The sequence below is a fragment of the Procambarus clarkii genome, chromosome 19 (genome assembly GCF_040958095.1).
Source record: "Procambarus clarkii isolate CNS0578487 chromosome 19, FALCON_Pclarkii_2.0, whole genome shotgun sequence".
Lineage (NCBI taxonomy): Eukaryota > Metazoa > Arthropoda > Malacostraca > Decapoda > Cambaridae > Procambarus > Procambarus clarkii.
The window spans coordinates 21,958,208-21,974,895 of NC_091168.1; the positions used below are offsets into that span (position 1 = coordinate 21,958,208).

A 16,688-nucleotide genomic window follows, 5' to 3' on the forward strand; every position below is an offset into this window, starting at 1 on the left:
TACCCTGCCTCACCCTACCCTGCCTCACCCTGTCCTGCCTCACCCTGTCCTGTTTCACCCTGTCCTGCCTCACCCTGTCCTGTCTCACCCTGTCCTGCCTCGCCCTACCCTGCCTCACCCTGTCCTGCCTCACCCTGTCCTGCCTCACCCTGTCCTGTCTCACCCTGTCCTGCCTCACCCTTTCCTGCCTCACCCTGTCCTGCCTCACCCTGTCCTGTCTCGCCCTGTCCTGCCTCACCCTACCCTGCTTCACCCTGTCCTGTCTCGCCCTACCCTGCCTCACCCTACCCTGCCTCACCCTGTCCTGCCTCACCCTGTCCTGCCTCACCCTGTCCTGCCTCACTCTACCCTGCCTCACCCTACCCTGCTTCACCCTACCCTGCTTCACCCTGTTCTGCCTCACCCTACCCTGCCTCACCCTGTCCTGCCTCATCCTGCCCTGCCTCATCCTACCCTGCCTCACCCTGTCCTGCCTCACCCTGTCCTGCCTCACCCTGTCCTGCCTCACCCTGCCCTGCCTCGCCCTACCCTGCCTCACCCTGTCCTGTCTCGCCCTACCCTGCCTTACCCTACCCTTTCAAGATTCTTTCAAGATTCAAGATAACCCTGCCTCACAGTGTCCTGCCTCACCCTGTCCTGCCTCACCCTGTCCTGCCTCACCCTATCCTGCCTCACCCTACCCCTGCCTCACCCTACCCTGCCTCACCCTGTCCTGCCTCACCCTGTCCTGCCTCACCCTGTCCTGTCTCGCCCTGTCCTGCCTCACCCTGTCCTGCCTCACCCTGTCCTGCCTCGCCCTACCCTGCCTCACCCTGTCCTGCCTCACCCTACCCTGCCTCACCATACCCTGCCTCACCCTACCCTGCCTCACCCTGCCAAGCGGCACACTTCGTCTGTCCCAAGGGGTAAATAGCAGTTCTAATTACGTGTGTTTGAGTGTTTGTGTACATAAATTATGCCAGCTTGTTGAGGCTCACACACACACACACACACACACACACACACACACACACACACACACACACACACACACACACACACACACACACACACACACACACACACACACACACACACACACACACACACACACACATACACACACACACACACACACACACACACACACACACACACACACACACACATACACACACACACACACACACACACACACACACACACACACACACACACACACACGCACACACACACACACACACACACACACACACACACACACATACACACACACACACACACATACACACGCACGCAAGAAAGAGAAGGCTGGGCGGACTGCATTTTCTTGGATTGTCGGAAAGCCTTTGACACAGTACCGCATAAGAGGCTGGTACATAAGCTGGAGAGACAGGCAGGTGTAGCTGGTAAGGTGCTCCAGTGGATAAGGGAGTACCATAGCAGTAGGAAGCAGAGAGTTACGGTGAGGGGGGTGAGACCTCCGATTGGCGTGAAGTCACCAGTGGAGTTCCACAGGGCTCTATACTCGGTCCTATCTTGTTTCTGATATATGTAAATGATCTCCCGAAGGGTATAGAGTCATTCCTCTCAATGTTTGCTGATGATGCCAAATCACCAGAGAATCACCAGAGCAGGCTTCCATGGTCTTAGAGCAGCGGTGACTCTATCACAATCTCCCAGGGTTCGTATCCCGCCAAGCTGGGTATCGAGGAGACGTGTATCAATATTTTCTCTCGAGTAAATAGTCCTGTCATTCTCTGTTTACAAAGTTGCTGTTTTCATTGTTTTTTATTCGTGTTTTACATGTTTACAGAGGTGTCAGTGTTGTTGTTTTGGGTGTGAACAAGTACTGTCTTTGTTTTGTTTGGCGATGAGTGGCTCGGGTCACGTGGTCTACACGCCTGTCTTGTTGGCTTGTTGCTTGTTTATTGTTGGTGGTGGTGGTGGTGGTGGTGGTGTGGTGGTATTGTGGTGGTGGTGTGGTGGTGTTTTTTTTCTACCACAGACGTGGCCACACATTTACAATGCTAACCAGCATATATACATTTTCTTCTGTCCTCCATGGACAGGATTAGAGATGTGTTAAACATATAGTTCAATTATGGTTTATTGAACAATCAACCACAGAAGGTGATTCGGTGCTTTTAAAATGCTAAGCTAACCTAACATACGTAAATGGTGTGGTGGTGGTGGTGGTGTGGTGGTGGTGGTGGTGTGGTGGTGGTGTGGTAGTGGTGTGGTAGTGGTGTAGTGGTGGTGGTGGTGTGGTGTAGTGGTGGTGTGGTGATAGTGGTGGTGGTGGTGGTGTGGTAGTGGTGTGGTGGTGTGGTGGTGGTGTGGTGGTGGTGTGGTGGTGGTGTGGTGGTGTGGTAGTGGTGTAGCGGTGGTGGTGGTGTGGTGTAGTGGTGGTGTGGTGATAGTGGTGGTGTGGTGGTAGTGGTGGTGTGGTTGTGGTGGTAGTGGTGTGGTGGTAGTGGTGTGGTGGTGTGGTAGTGGTGTAGTGGTGGTGGTGGTGTGGTGTAGTGGTGGTGTGGTGATAGTGGTGGTGTGGTGGTAGTGGTGGTGTGGTGGTTGTGGTGTGGTAGTGGTGTGGTAGTGGTGTAGTGGTGGTGGTGGTGTGGTGATGGTGGTGGTGTGGTGGTAGTGGTGGTGGTGGTGGTGGTAGTGGTGTGGTGGTAGTGTGTAAGGACCTGGTCGTACTAGGGGACACACTGGGAGGGGGGAGGGGGGGGTACCTGCAGGACCTGGTGACAGGGAGCCAGACACTTGTCTCGTGTCGCCTGGTCTCTAACGAGGGGCTCCTGGTTGGTGCTCTGGTCAACCAAGCTGTTACACGCCGCTCCTCGCAGTCTGACGTATGATTTAAAGCTCTGCTGATCAGAGAGTCACCAGGTGTGGCACCAGGTGTGGCACAGTTGTGGCACCAGGTGTGGCACCAGGTGTGGCACCAGGTGTGGCACAGTTGTGGCACCAGGTGTGGCACCAGGTGTGGCACAGTTGTGGCACCAGGTGTGGCACCAGGTTCTGACATAATTAGTGTGACTCAGTAATTAATTCACAAAGACGGTGTGTCAGACGATGCATGAAATGAAGACTTGATGAATGATGTGTGTGTGTGTGAGTGTGTGAGTGTGTGTGTGTGTGTGTGTGTGTGTGTGTGTGTGTGTGTGTGTGTGTGTGTGTGTGTGAGTGTGTGTGTGTGTGTGTGAGTGTGTGTGTGTGTGTGTGTGTGTGTGTGTGTGTGTGTGAGTGTGTGTGTACTCACCTATATGTACTCACCTATATGTGCTTGCAGGATCGAGCATTGACTCTTGGATCCCGCCTTTCTAGCTATCGGTTGTTTACAGCAATGACTCCTGTCCCATTTCCCTATCATACCTAGTTTTAAAAGTATGAATAGTATTTGCTTCCACAACCTGTTCCCCAAGTGCATTCCATTTTTCTACTACTCTCACGCTAAAAGAAAACTTCCTAACATCTCTGTGACTCATCTGAGTTTCCAGTTTCCACCCATGTCCCCTCGTTCTGTTATTATTACGTGTGAACATTTGATCTATTTCCACTTTGTCAATTCCCCTGAGTATTTTATATGTCCCTATCATATCTCCTCTCTCCCTTCTTTTCTCTAGTGTCGTAAGGTTCAGTTCCTTCAGCCGCTCTTCATATCCCATCCCTCGTAGCTCTGGGACAAGCCTCGTCGCAAACCTCTGAACCTTCTCCAGTTTCTTTATGTGTTTCTTCAGGTGGGGGCTCCATGATGGCGCGGCATACTCTAAGACGGGTCTCACGTAGGCAGTGTAAAGCGCCCTAAAAGCTTCCTCATTTAGGTTTCTGAATGAAGTTCTAATTTTCGCCAGTGTAGAGTACGCTGCTGTCGTTATCCTATTTATATGTGCCTCAGGAGTTAGATTGGGTGTCACATCCACTCCCAGGTCTCTTTCTCGAATCGTTACAGGTAGGCTGTTCCCCTTCATTGTGTACTGTCCCTTTGGTCTCCTGTCACCTGATCCCATTTCCATAACTTTACATTTACTGGTGTTAAACTCCAGTAGCCATTTCTCTGACCATCTCTGCAGCCTGTGTAAGTCCTCTTGGAGGATCCTACAATCCTCGTCTGTCACAACTCTTCTCATTAATTTTGCGTCATCTGCAAACATTGACATGTATGATTCCACTCCTGTAAACATATCATTTACGTAAATTAGAAAGAGGATTGGTCCCAGCACCGATCCTTGAGGTACTCCACTTGTTACTGTTCGCCAGTCCGACTTTTCGCCCCTTACCATTACCCTCTGGCTCCTTCCTGTTAGGTAGTTCTTCACCCATACTAGGGCCTTTCCGCTTACTCCTGCCTGCCTCTCAAGTTTGTATAGCAGTCTCATGTGCGGTACCGTATCAAAGGCCTTTTGGCAGTCAAGAAATATGCAGTCTGCCCAGCCTTCTCTGTCCTGCCTTATCCTTGTTACTTTATCATAGAATTCTAAAAGGTTTGTTAGGCATGATTTCCCTGTCCAGAACCCATGTTGGTGCTTGTTTACAAACCCAATGCTCTCCAGGTGCTCAACAAGTCTTAGCCTAATTATTCTTTCAAGTATTTTGCAGGGGATGCTTGTCAGTGATACGGGTCTGTAGTTAAGTGCCTCCTCCCTATCCCCCTTTTTGAAAATCGGTACGACATTTGCCTCCTTCCAGCAACTGGGCAATTCTCCCGACATAAGTGTGTGTGTGTGTGTGTGTGTGTGTGGGTATGTGGGTGTGTGTGTGTGTGTGTGTGTGTGTGTGTGTGTGTGTGTGTGTGTGTGTGTGTGTGTGGGTGTGTGGGTGTGTGTGGAGGCAGGAGGGGAGAGGGAGGGTTGATGTGTCACAACTCCAGAAATTGATGTCTGACAGTCCGCCACCCCCCACACACTACCCCTACACCCCTACACCCACCCCTACACCCACACACCCACCCCTACACCCTACGACACCCTGATATCTTCCCAATCACCCATAACCAGAACCATTAATTAACCCCAGAGCCCTGCGGCCCACCAGCCAACCAGCCCACCACCCTACCCTACACAACCACCACCCTGCACGGCCCTGGTGGCACGGTGCCGCTCTGAGAGGGACCCAAGAGTGGCACTCACACGGGTGCCGGCCGAGGGGAGGCTTGGCCCAGCGGGGCATGTGATGGCGGCCGAGGGGACCCGAGGGCGCCCCTGGCGTCGGGTTACAGCGGAGCCAACATTATCCCCTCACTCTGGTGTAACAGGTTCGGGCCCCTGGCGGCGGCGGCTCCCTGGTCACCGCCGTCTGAGGGCATGGTAGTATGACCCAAGGGGTATATATATATACCGCATATCATGAATATACCCCTCTGTTCTAACTCTCTCAATATACTCATTACTTATATGTTTATAAATATAGTATGTCATGAATGTGTATGTGAGCAAGCATATATGTCATGAATGTGTATGTGAGCAAGTATATATGTCATGAATGTCTATGTGAGCAAGTATATATGTCATGAATGTCTATGTGAGCAAGTATATATGTCATGAATGTCTATGTGAGCAAGTATATATGTCATGAATGTGTATGTGAGCAAGTATATATGTCACTATCTGGTATGAGTGTTCGTCCGTCTGGGAGTGGGACTTCACAATACTTCAAGGTTGTGTGTTGATGTCTTTGGTCGAAGTCAAACTATTTAACCGCTTTACTCACACAAATCACAATAGAAATCACAAATCACTTATTGGCAGAGCTCGGGTGCACAGGGAGGAATTGTGTAAAAACCTGATTTATGTCTCGGAGAGACTGCAGGATCCGTGGTAGGTCAGGTTGAACTCCCGGTTGCAATTCTTTTACCATGTCGTAGCCCAGTCGATTAAGGCAGTGTCTGGGATCATCTCGGACGTAGATTCGAACCCTCATCATGGCCCTTGTGGATTTGTTTATTTAACAGCTTGTTAAGGACTTAAGAGGCGCGTGTCTGAGTGTGTGTCGGCCAGTTAGGACCAGCCGGGCTCCCGACCGGCTGGTTAGTCGCTCAAGGTGATGTATTAAATGTATTAATTGACAAGGTCAGCCTAGTAAACTGGTGGTTCGTTTACCGTAGAGTTTCTGTATCGCCTGATTGATGTTGTGGCCAGGTGAGGCTATTATTACGAAGGGGGGAGGGGAGTCTACATCATCACGAGCCTTGCTAGAGGTTCGAAATGGGGAAGTCAAGGGGGATACAGGAGTGAGGGGAATACAGGAGTGAGGGGACTGATAACTGAGGGGACGGACCTCAATAGGACTCTCATCTGGAGTTACTCATTGCGTGTGTGTGTGTTTATGTTGTTATATCATATCTACTACACACGTTCCTCTCTCTGTCACCCCACACGTTCCCAGGACGCAGCCGCTTGCCACTGTCTAACTCTCCGAGGAGTGACAGACAGACAGACAGCTTACAGATGGAGAAGAAACATTTGTGTCAAGTGAGTGTATGGGATTAGTAAGGACTTATCTTGTCATAATATAGATAAGAGAGCAAGTACGTGAGTCGTAGTGAGATGTGACTTGGGGAGGGGTGGTGGGGGAGGGGTGGTGGGGGAGAGGGGAGAGGCATGGAGAGGGGAGAGAGGCAGGGGAGGGGAGAGGCAGGGGAGGGGAGAGGTAGCAGTGTTATGACACGCCGGCCACCCCAGGAATGTCAGCTTACAGCACCAAAACATAAGCTAGCACCCCCCCCCCCCAGCACCCCCAGCACCCCCCCCCCCCAGCACCCCCAGCACCCCCCCCCCCAGCACCCTCAGCACCCCCCCCCCCCCAACACCAACACCCCCCCATGGATAACTTCTCCGATGAAACTAAGTTCAATTTCCTCTTTTTCCAGGTAAGCTGATGTTGCCTCTTGTGGCGGCCTGCTGCCTCAGCTGGTGTGGTCTCTCTTGCTCAAGAGGGTGAGTAAGAGGCCAAGAGGGTGAGTGAGAGGTGGGAACACGAGAGGCAGGTGGAGACGGGGGCACTAATGAGTAAGAGGTACCTCAGGAGAGAGTGATCAGGTGAGTACTGGGTCTCTCCCGTATATATAGATGGTGGCAGCTGACTCTCCGGGCCGGGTGGACCCGTCTCCTACTTCACCCGCACCAGGAGAAGCCTATTCACCAGCCATAGTGTGTGATCCAAGAATGTTCTTTGATGCGGCAACTTCCACTGTGTAGGGGTGACACCTCTCTCTCTCTCTCTCTCTCTCTCTCTCTCTCTCTCTCTCTCTCTCCCTCTCTCTCTCTCTCTCTCTCTCTCTCTCTCTCTCTCTCTCTCTCTCTCTCTCTCTCTCTCTCTCTAACCACTGCTGTGAAGTGTAACAAAGTAAGCAAACGGCATGACAAAGCATGCCTCGTTACCAACAACTACTATGTTGGTAATGTCGACAAGAGTACCTTCAGTGGCAGTAAAGTCAAAGCCAAACTGTCTGGCATGCCAACTGCCTATTTTAAATTTTGAATTTTGAATTTCAACGGGCTTAACTTTACATCAGTTCCAGATTTCGCTTTCATATTTTCATATATATCTGGCATCATTGGAGGTTTGAGCTACTGTAATTAAGTTTGATATCGGCACTGTAGATTCTTAATTCTATTGCGATTTATAGACCTATGGTTTCTGGTCTGTTCCCCTCGTGTGTGGGGACAAAGAGGCGAGTTTCCCCTCAGTGTTACACGTGAGTGATCATCGTACACCTGACATCCCCGCCTTGAACCGCTGCCAGCCCCACTATCAATTAAAGGTTTGGCGAGGTTAGAGGGGCAGCTTCCTCCCTCCCCCCCCTGCTGTACCCTTACCTGCTGTACCCTTACCTGCTGTACCCCTCCCTGCTGTACCTCTCCCTGCTGTACCCCCTCCCTGCTGTACCCCTCCCTGCTGTACCCCTCCCTGCTGTACCCCTCCCTGCTGTACCCCTCTCTGCTATACCCCTCCCTGCTGTACCCCTCCCTGCTGTACCCCTCCCTGCTGTACCCCTCTCTGCTGAATGCAAAAATGTTGTCACTTTCTTGTACTTTCTTACCTGTAGACCAACCAGGTAAACAATTATTGCTGAGTAAACAGGGACGAAAGGTTGATAAGGACGTAGACACACTCAATTCGCCCTGGCTAGGACTCGAACCCAGATCAAATCGGTGGCAAGGCGTCTCAGTTACCACCTTACCACCGTAATCACCTGCTGGCTGCTTTAATTACCTCGTAGTCCAGTCATGGTAACCACAGGCGGGTCCCCCACCACCATCCCACTGTCCCATGCCATTAATTGTACCTCGCCTCCCTATCCCTGATGGAACAGGCCCAGGTGGTTAGGGTCAGATGGAACAGACCTCCCGCACCCCTTTTCCTAGTCCTAACCCCGGGGTAATGTTAAACGTCTTCCCCATAGGGTTAAATACTTCCGGTAAGCACTATATCAGCGAGGGTTGCCCGCCTCCCCTCTGTTCCTCATTATCTGTCATTACCCTCTCTCTTCCACACCCACGACCCCTCACCCGTCTGTGTCTCCTCTCTCTCTCTCTCTTCCACACCCACGACCCCTCACCCGTCTGTGTCTCCTCTCTCTCTCTCTCTTCCACACCCACGACCCCTCACCCGTCTGTGTCTCCTCTCTCTCTCTCTCTTCCACATCCACGACCCCTCACCCGTCTGTGTCTCCTCTCTCTCTTCCACACCCACGACCCCTCACCCGTCTGTGTCTCCTCTCTCTCTCTCTCTTCCACACCCACGACCCCTCACCCGTCTGTGTCTCCTCTCTCTCTCTCTCTTCCACACCCACGACCCCTCACCCGTCTGTGTCTCCTCTCTCTTCCACACCCACGACCCCTCACCCGTCTGTGTCTCCTCTCTCTCTCTCTCTCTTCCACACCCACGACCCCTCACCCGTCTGTGTCTCCTCTCTCTCTCTCTCTCTCTCTCTTCCACACCCACGACCCCTCACCCGTCTGTGTCTCCTCTCTCTCTTCCACACCCACGACCCCTCACCCGTCTGTGTCTCCTCTCTCTCTTCCACACCCACGACCCCTCACCCGTCTGTCTCTCTCTCTCTCTCTCTCTCTCTCTCTCTCTCTCTCTCTCTCTCTCTCTCTCTCTCTCTCTCTCTCTCTCTCTTCCACACATGTCTTCTCTCCTCCTCCTTGTCTCCCCCTCTCCTTGTTTCATCTTGGGTTTGCGGGTGTTCGATTGTTATTCTCCTCGTGTGTGTGTGTGTGTGTGTGTGTGTGTGTGTGTGTGTGTGTGTGTGTGTGTGTGTGTACGGACTAGTATACATTGCCATACATGACGTTGGTATACAGAACTACGGACCACCACCTGGCCACGGACCACCACCTGGCCATGGACCACCACCCGGCCACGGACCACCACCCGGCCACGGACCACCACCTGGCCATGGACCACCACCTGGCCATGGACCACCATCTGGCCACGGACCACCTTGCTGTCGTACGTTTGGCAGCGTCTCCAGCAGTGTGCATGCAAGGTGTCGCTGTACGATAACTGCGAGCCTGGTAGCACCTTGTCGTATGTTTGGCAGCGTCTCCAGCAGTGTGCATGCAAGGTGTCGCTGTACGATAACTGCGAGCCTGGTAATGCCTTGTTGTCGTGCGTTTGGCAGCGCCTCCAGCATTGTGCACGTAAAGTGTCGCTGTACGATAACTGCAAGCCGGGTAACACTTTGTTGTCGTACGTTTGGCATCGTCTCCAGCATTGCGCATGTAAGGTGTCGCTGTATGATAACTGCGAGCCTGGTAATGCCTTGTTGTCGTGCGTTTGGCAGTGCCTCCAGCAGTGTGTATGTATCGCTGTACGATAATTGTCAGGCCGATGATCCGTGTTTTTCGAATGTTTCTCTGCGACTCGAATACTGTTCGTGTGTGTAATGTGTCACTGTACGATAATTTCCACAGGTGATACATGCTCTCTTATGTTTTTCAGTGTCTCAAGCTATGTCCGTATGTGTTATGTGTCTGTATGATACATGCCAGCGTGATGATCCGTGCTCTCGAGAGTCTCAAGCACCATGCATGTATAAGGTATTATTGTACGCTTGGTAACGTAACTTACAAGGTTCCTGAGAATTATCGTACCTCTGAGCCGTCGCTCATCTGGAAGCATGATAAAATATCATATAAAAAAGGTCTTGTTTACACTGCAGCGCATGACTGGTGTTCCGGGTGTTATTGTACATTTGGCGCCAGCTTAATAATGCGAGATGAATGTTATCGTTCATTTGGTAGCACCAGCAGCTTTGTGATCTGTGTTATTTTTCATCTGGTAGCACTAGCAGTTACGAGATCTGTGTTACGGGTTCTCTGGTTGCAGGTATAACAAGCAGTTAGTCACTTTTGCATGCCAAATCACTGGCAGTAGTTCAAAAATATAACTTAAGTCATGGCACGCTGAACATGGCATTTGGGTGATAATGGAGGCTGCCAGCCGACTTATGCCATCATTAATAACTGTTTTAATCCTACAGCAAACTGCCTCTGGCAGCAGATTAACATGAATTAAACGTTAATCCTAGATTAAGAAACTCGCCAGGAAGGCGCAAGCCACGAGGCTAGCGAGCACTTGTTATCGTACATCTGTCGCTTGACTATTTTTATTTGTCTTAATAGGTTCTTCAGGCACGCTAATAGTGTGCAGAGAGTATGTATCTCCTCTGGACGCAAATTAATGCATCACTGTGTATCTCGTAACAGCTTATTTATTATCGTGCATCTGTGAAGTGATTTAAGTATTAAAGAAGTTTTGCGCGATATTACGATATTATCGTTTACTTGGCAGCAGGTTAATCTTGTAGCATTGTCAACGCTGTATCAAGATAGTTGATACGTCATAATACTTTATGTCAGATTGATAACTGGCAAGAAATTGATGTATTACTGAGTACCTAACGGTGGCATTATTGAATCATCCTACGCCTGGCAGATAATTAATGAATCCCCCGTTCACCTGGCAAAAGATTCATTTATCATCTTACATCTGGTAGCAAATGTTTCATCGTACACCTGTCGCGGCGTCGTATATCTGGCAGCAAGTTAATGCGAAGTGGTGTGGCACACCTGGCTTCAATGTAAGCAAGTGCGGTGTGCTGTGGAACATGTCATATCTGTCACCTTAGCGATGGCTACCAATATGCTTGACTTTATATATGTTTAGCGACGTATTTAAAGTCGTCATAAAATTCCCGCGTCATTCGTGCAATGCGTTTAATGTTATCGTACACCAGGCATCTGCCTAGTGTTTTGACTAGAGTTACACACACTTAGGGATCTCCATCTGACGCGCGCGCGCGCACACACACACACACACACACACACACACACACACACACACACACACACACACACACACACACACACACACACACACACAGGGATGAGTTACTTAGACTGAAGGAACTAAACCTGACGATGTTAGAAAAGAGGAGGGAGAGGGGGACATGATACAGACGTATAAAATTGCATTTTACATTGCATTACGGAACCAACGGCTAGAAAAGCGGGATTCAAGAGTAAGAGCTCGATCCTGCAGACACAAATAAGTGAGTACACACACACACACACACACACACGCGCGCGCGCGCACACACCTATCTATTCCTGACAGGCCGCCTCAGAGGACAAACTGACAGACAAATCTTAGAGGAAATGATCTGTGCTTCACTCATTATCTTAATGAAGAGCTTGTCTCTGTATGTCTCGGGATGATGACCTGTCATTATTTATGATGCAATCACTAGTAGCTGTGTCCCCTTAGCTGTAGGAATAGTTAAATAATTTAACTATTTCCGTTAAAAAGTTTATCCTTGTCTGCCCTGTGTATTAATTTGAGTATTTTGTATGTTGTAATCATGTTTCCTCTTGTGTCTTTTTGCTTCCAGTGACCTGACGTTTACCTCCTTTAGTTTTTCCTCGAAGCTCGTACCTCTCAGCTCTGGGACCAGTCTGGAGCTCTGAACTTTCTCCTGCTTCGTTTTGGATTTAACGAGATTGCGTCACCACGCTGGTTCCACATATTTCTGAATTGATCTGACAAACTATATATAAGATTCTGAACGACTCCTTGTTCAGGTTTCTAAAGGTAGTTCTTGTCTTAGCCAACCTGAGATATACAGGTTGATGTGGGCTTCAAATCCTGGGATCCCATCACAATGGTTGTGGTATTCAAGTCACTTGTGTTATCTTGAGTACTGCTCAGTACTCACTTACCCCTTCAGAGCAGGAGAGATTGCTGAAATAGAGGGAATACAGAGAATATATTCAGCATACATAGACGCGATAAAGCCCCCAAATTATTAGGATCGTCTCAAAGCCCTCCAAATGTACTTGCTAGACAGGAGACGAGAGAGATATCAAATACTATACACGTTGAAAAAACTGGAGGGCCAGGTCCCAAATCTACACAGTAAAATAACAACGTACTGGAGTGAACGATATGGAAGAAAATGCAGGATAGAACCAGTGAAGAGCAGAGGTGCCATAGATACAATCAGTGAACACTGTATAAACATCAGAGGTCCGCGGTTGTTCAACGTCCTCCCAGCGACTATAAGAAATATTGCCGGAACAACCGTGGATAGCTTCAAGAGGAAACTAGATTGTTTTCTTCGAGATATGTGGGCCTGCGGGCCGCTCTAAGCAACAGCCTGGTGGACCAAGCTCTCACAAGTCAAGCCTGGCCTCGGGCCGGGCTTGGAGGGAGTAAAAGAACTCCTAGAACTCCATCAAGCAGGTATTAGGGAGGTTATAGGTTATCTTGAAATGATTTCGGGGCTTTTTAGTGTCCCCGCTTCCTCCACCCCCAGGAAGCAGCCCATGACAGCTGACTAACACCCAGGTACCTATTTTACTGCTACACTAAGGGGAACACTGAGAGATCCTGATACACCGTTGTTTCTCCTCTCACTGTAACTGTACATAGATAGGGTTCTGGGAGTTCTTCTACTACACTGACTTGTGAGAGCTTGGTCAAACAGCCTGTTGTTTGAAGCAGCCCGCAGCGACTTAACCACCACAGCCCACTTCAACACCTTCCTAGCCTGCCCCTCCCACCTGCTTGTGTACTAGTGTCCCGTGGGCTACTGTACAGCAGGAATTCTGACACTGCAAAACTGTACGATCCGCCCAACCTCTTCCGTCTGGTGTGATCTCAGTCGCCGGTTCATTGTGAGACAGGACTTGCCATCGCAGGAAGCCCGATGGCGTTGTGAGGTCTCGTTTCCCCAGATGTTCAACTACACTGTGTGTGTGTGTGTGTGTGTGTGTGTGTGTGTGTATGTGTATGTGTATGTGTATGTGTGTGTGTGTGTGTGTGTGTGTGTGTGTGTGTGTGTGTGTGTGTGTGTGTGTGTGTGTGTGTGTGTGTGGTGCGCGGCAGCCCCTTGATGCTGGCCCAAGGGATGACATCTCGGAGATAAATCTCCCGGAGGTCTCCAGCCTCCTCTTCCCGGTGTTTAGCGGCCATTCCACTATTGTTTCATCCTTCGTCGCTCATTCTTTCCCCTCTAATACACTGGGAAGTGAGAGAGAGGGGATGAGGGGCGGATATGGGAGTGAGTGGAGGAGTTCCCCTCATGGTGGTGAGGAAAGGGGTGCCCGGGTAGGGAAGGGGGAGAGGTCCTCCAACAGGGGGAGGGGATGGCACCCCTCAGGAGATGAGGGGAGAGGTGCCAGGCGTCCCCCCCTCGCTGCAACTGTCTTCATATTAGTCTTAGAGTTAACTGAGCACCCACAGGCCTTGCTTCATGGTGCAGTACTGGGGCCTTGCTTCATGGTTTACCTCTTGCATACTCGGAAATTCGTCTTGTGCTTGACAAGGTACGGGCTCCATGCTGGGGCCGCATACTCCAGGATTGGTCTCACATACGTGGTATACAAAGTTCTGAATGATTCCTTACACAGGTTCCTGAAGCCAGTTCTTCTGAAGGCAGTCGTGTGTGTGTGCTTACCTAGTTGTATTCACCTAATTGTGCTTGCGGGGGTTGAGCTCTGGCTCTTTGGTCCCGCCTCTCAACTGTCAGTCAACTGGTGTACAGGTTCCTGAGCCTACTGGGCTCTATCATATCTACATTTGAAACTGTGTATGGAGTCAGCCTCCACCACATCACTGCCTAGTGCAGTTCATTTATTAACTACTCTGACACTGAAAATGTTCCTACTGACGTCCCTGTGGCTCATTTAGGTGTGTGGGTGTGGGGTGAGGGGGGTGCCTCCTGCCTCCCTCACCCCTGGCACCATGTGGCTGGCCGCCTCGACCACACCACTTAGTGTGGTGGTGGTGTGGTCTGGTCGCTCTTCCTCCTGTGTCAGCCCCCCACACACCCTCCCCCACACACGCCCTCCCCCACACACGCCCTCCCCCACACATGTCCTCCCCCAAACATGTCCTCCCCCCCACACACACATGTCCTCCCCCACACACACACCCTCCCCCACACCCCCGGGGATCGTATTCTACAGACTTCCTCTCCCCCGTCACCCTCCCGACAAGACGCCGCTACCCGACCCCAGCACAGGACTCCTACCATCCACTTACCTCCCCACAAACGAAACCTCTACATCTCTCCTTGATCGTGGCGGCTTTCTTTGTCATTTTAAGCAGTTTACGAGCTGAGAAGTTTGGGATAAGAACGACCTCACAGCGCTTCCCAGCTCGTGCATCTGGGCTCACCTCACAACGCACCACCCACCACCCACCTGGTGGGTGCTGGGTGGGTGGGTGCTCTCTCAGATAATTCCTAACAGATATAACATGGGAAACAGAGCTCAGGGGAAGGACGGCCCAAGACATGATGGACTTCATCACACACATGTGTAAGGAGGCAGCAGACAAGTTCATCCCGGTCCAAAAGGATAAAAACAAAATGCAGACTAAGAAGCCCATGGTTTAATCAGAGATGTAAGCTAGCAAAGCAACAAACTACAAGGGCGTGGAGGACCTATAGACATATCAGGGCACTAGAGAGCAGAGAAGGTTACCAGAGGGCCAGGAATGAATACGTCAGGGTGAGAAGACAGGCAGAAAGACAATATGAAAATGACTTATGTGGATCCTGGAGTATGGGGCCTCAGCATGGAGCCCCGCACCTTGTCAAGCATAAGACGAAGCTGGAGGAAGTTCAGAGGTATGCTACTAGACTAGTCCCATAACTAAGAGGCATGAATTACGAGGAAAGCCGGCGTGAATTACACCTCACGTCGCTGGAAGACAGTAGAAGTTGGGGAGACATGATCACTACATACAAAAGTCTCAGAGTAATTGACAGACTAGATAAGAAGGATTATTTAACACTGGTGGTACACGCACCAGGGGACACAGGTGGAAGCTGAGGACCCATATGAGCCACACAGACATTCGAAAAAACATTTTCAGTGTCAGAGTAGTTAACAAATAGAATGCATTAAGCAGTGATGTGGTGGAGGCTGACTCCATACACAGTTTCATATGTAAACATGACAGAGCCCAGCAGACTCAAAAACCTGTACACCTGTTGATTGACGAGTGAAAGGCGGGACCAAAAGAGCCGAAGCTCAACCCCCGCAAGCACAACTAGGTAAGCACCGTCACCCATTCACTACCATCCACCACCCCCGCCCCCCCCCCCTTCCCCTCTCCCCCCACCCCGGCGAGACAGCCCTCAAACGGGCTGAAATTGGCCCCGACAGCCCCCTAAAACGAATATCTTAACCCCCTAAATCGTGCCGAGTCCCGTGTTTGTGTGGTGACAGTGATTGTGGTAATGGCGACAGTGATTGTGGTAATGGTGGCAGTGATTGTGGTAATGGTGGCAGTGATTGTGGTAATGGTGGCAGTGATTGTGGTAATGGTGGCAGTGATTGTGGTAATGGTGGCAGTGATTGTGGTAATGGTGACAGTGATTGTGGTAATGGTGGCAGTGATTGTGGTAATGGTGGCAGTGATTGTGGTAATGGTGACAGTGATTGTGGTAATGGTGACAGTGATTGTGGTAATGGTGGCAGTGATTGTGGTAATGGTGGCAGTGATTGTGGTAATGGTGGCAGTGATTGTGGTAATGGTGACAGTGATTGTGGTAATGGTGACAGTGATTGTGGTAATGGTGACAGTGATTGTGGTAATGGGGGCAGTGATTGTGGTAATGGGGGCAGTGATTGTGGTAATGGTGGCAGTGATTGTGGTAATGGTGACAGTGATTGTGGTAATGGTGGCAGTGATTGTGGTAATGGTGGCAGTGATTGTGGTAATGGTGACAGTGATTGTGGTAATGGTGACAGTGATTGTGGTAATGGTGACAGTGATTGTGGTAATGGTGACAGTGATTGTGGTAATGGGGGCAGTGATTGTGGTAATGGTGGGCAGTGATTGTGGTAATGGTGACAGTGATTGTGGTAATGGTGACAGTGATTGTAGTAATGGTGACCTAATCAGGGGGAAAGCGCCAAGCCATTACGGCTATATAGCACTGGGAAGGGGTCAGGATATAAGGATTTGGGATGGGACGGAGGAAAGGAATGGTTGTTGTTGTTATAGATTCAGCTACTCGGAACAAGTTCCAAGTAGCACGGGCTATGGTGAGCCCGTAACTTACCTGGCACAGGAGCGGGGCAAGTAGCACGGGCTATGGTGAGCCCGTAACTTACCTGGCACAGGAGCGGGGCAAGTAGCACGGGCTATGGTGAGCCCGTAGTGGACTTACCTGGCAC

At 50.5% G+C, this 16,688-nt stretch overlaps 1 protein-coding gene across 5 annotated transcripts in view; it reads left to right on the forward strand.

Annotated features, from left to right (window-relative positions):
* Positions 1-16,688, forward strand: part of LOC123757548 (paired box protein Pax-1) — an 88,591-nt gene that overhangs the window by 64,944 nt on the left and 6,959 nt on the right. The window contains exon 2 of one of the 5 annotated variants that reach the window (XM_045741276.2): positions 6,854-6,920. The exons of the other annotated variants lie outside the window; for them this stretch is intronic. The gene's annotated coding sequence lies outside the window, so the exon portion shown is untranslated. The remainder of the gene's footprint in view (positions 1-6,853; positions 6,921-16,688) is intronic. 5 annotated transcript variants of the gene reach the window in all.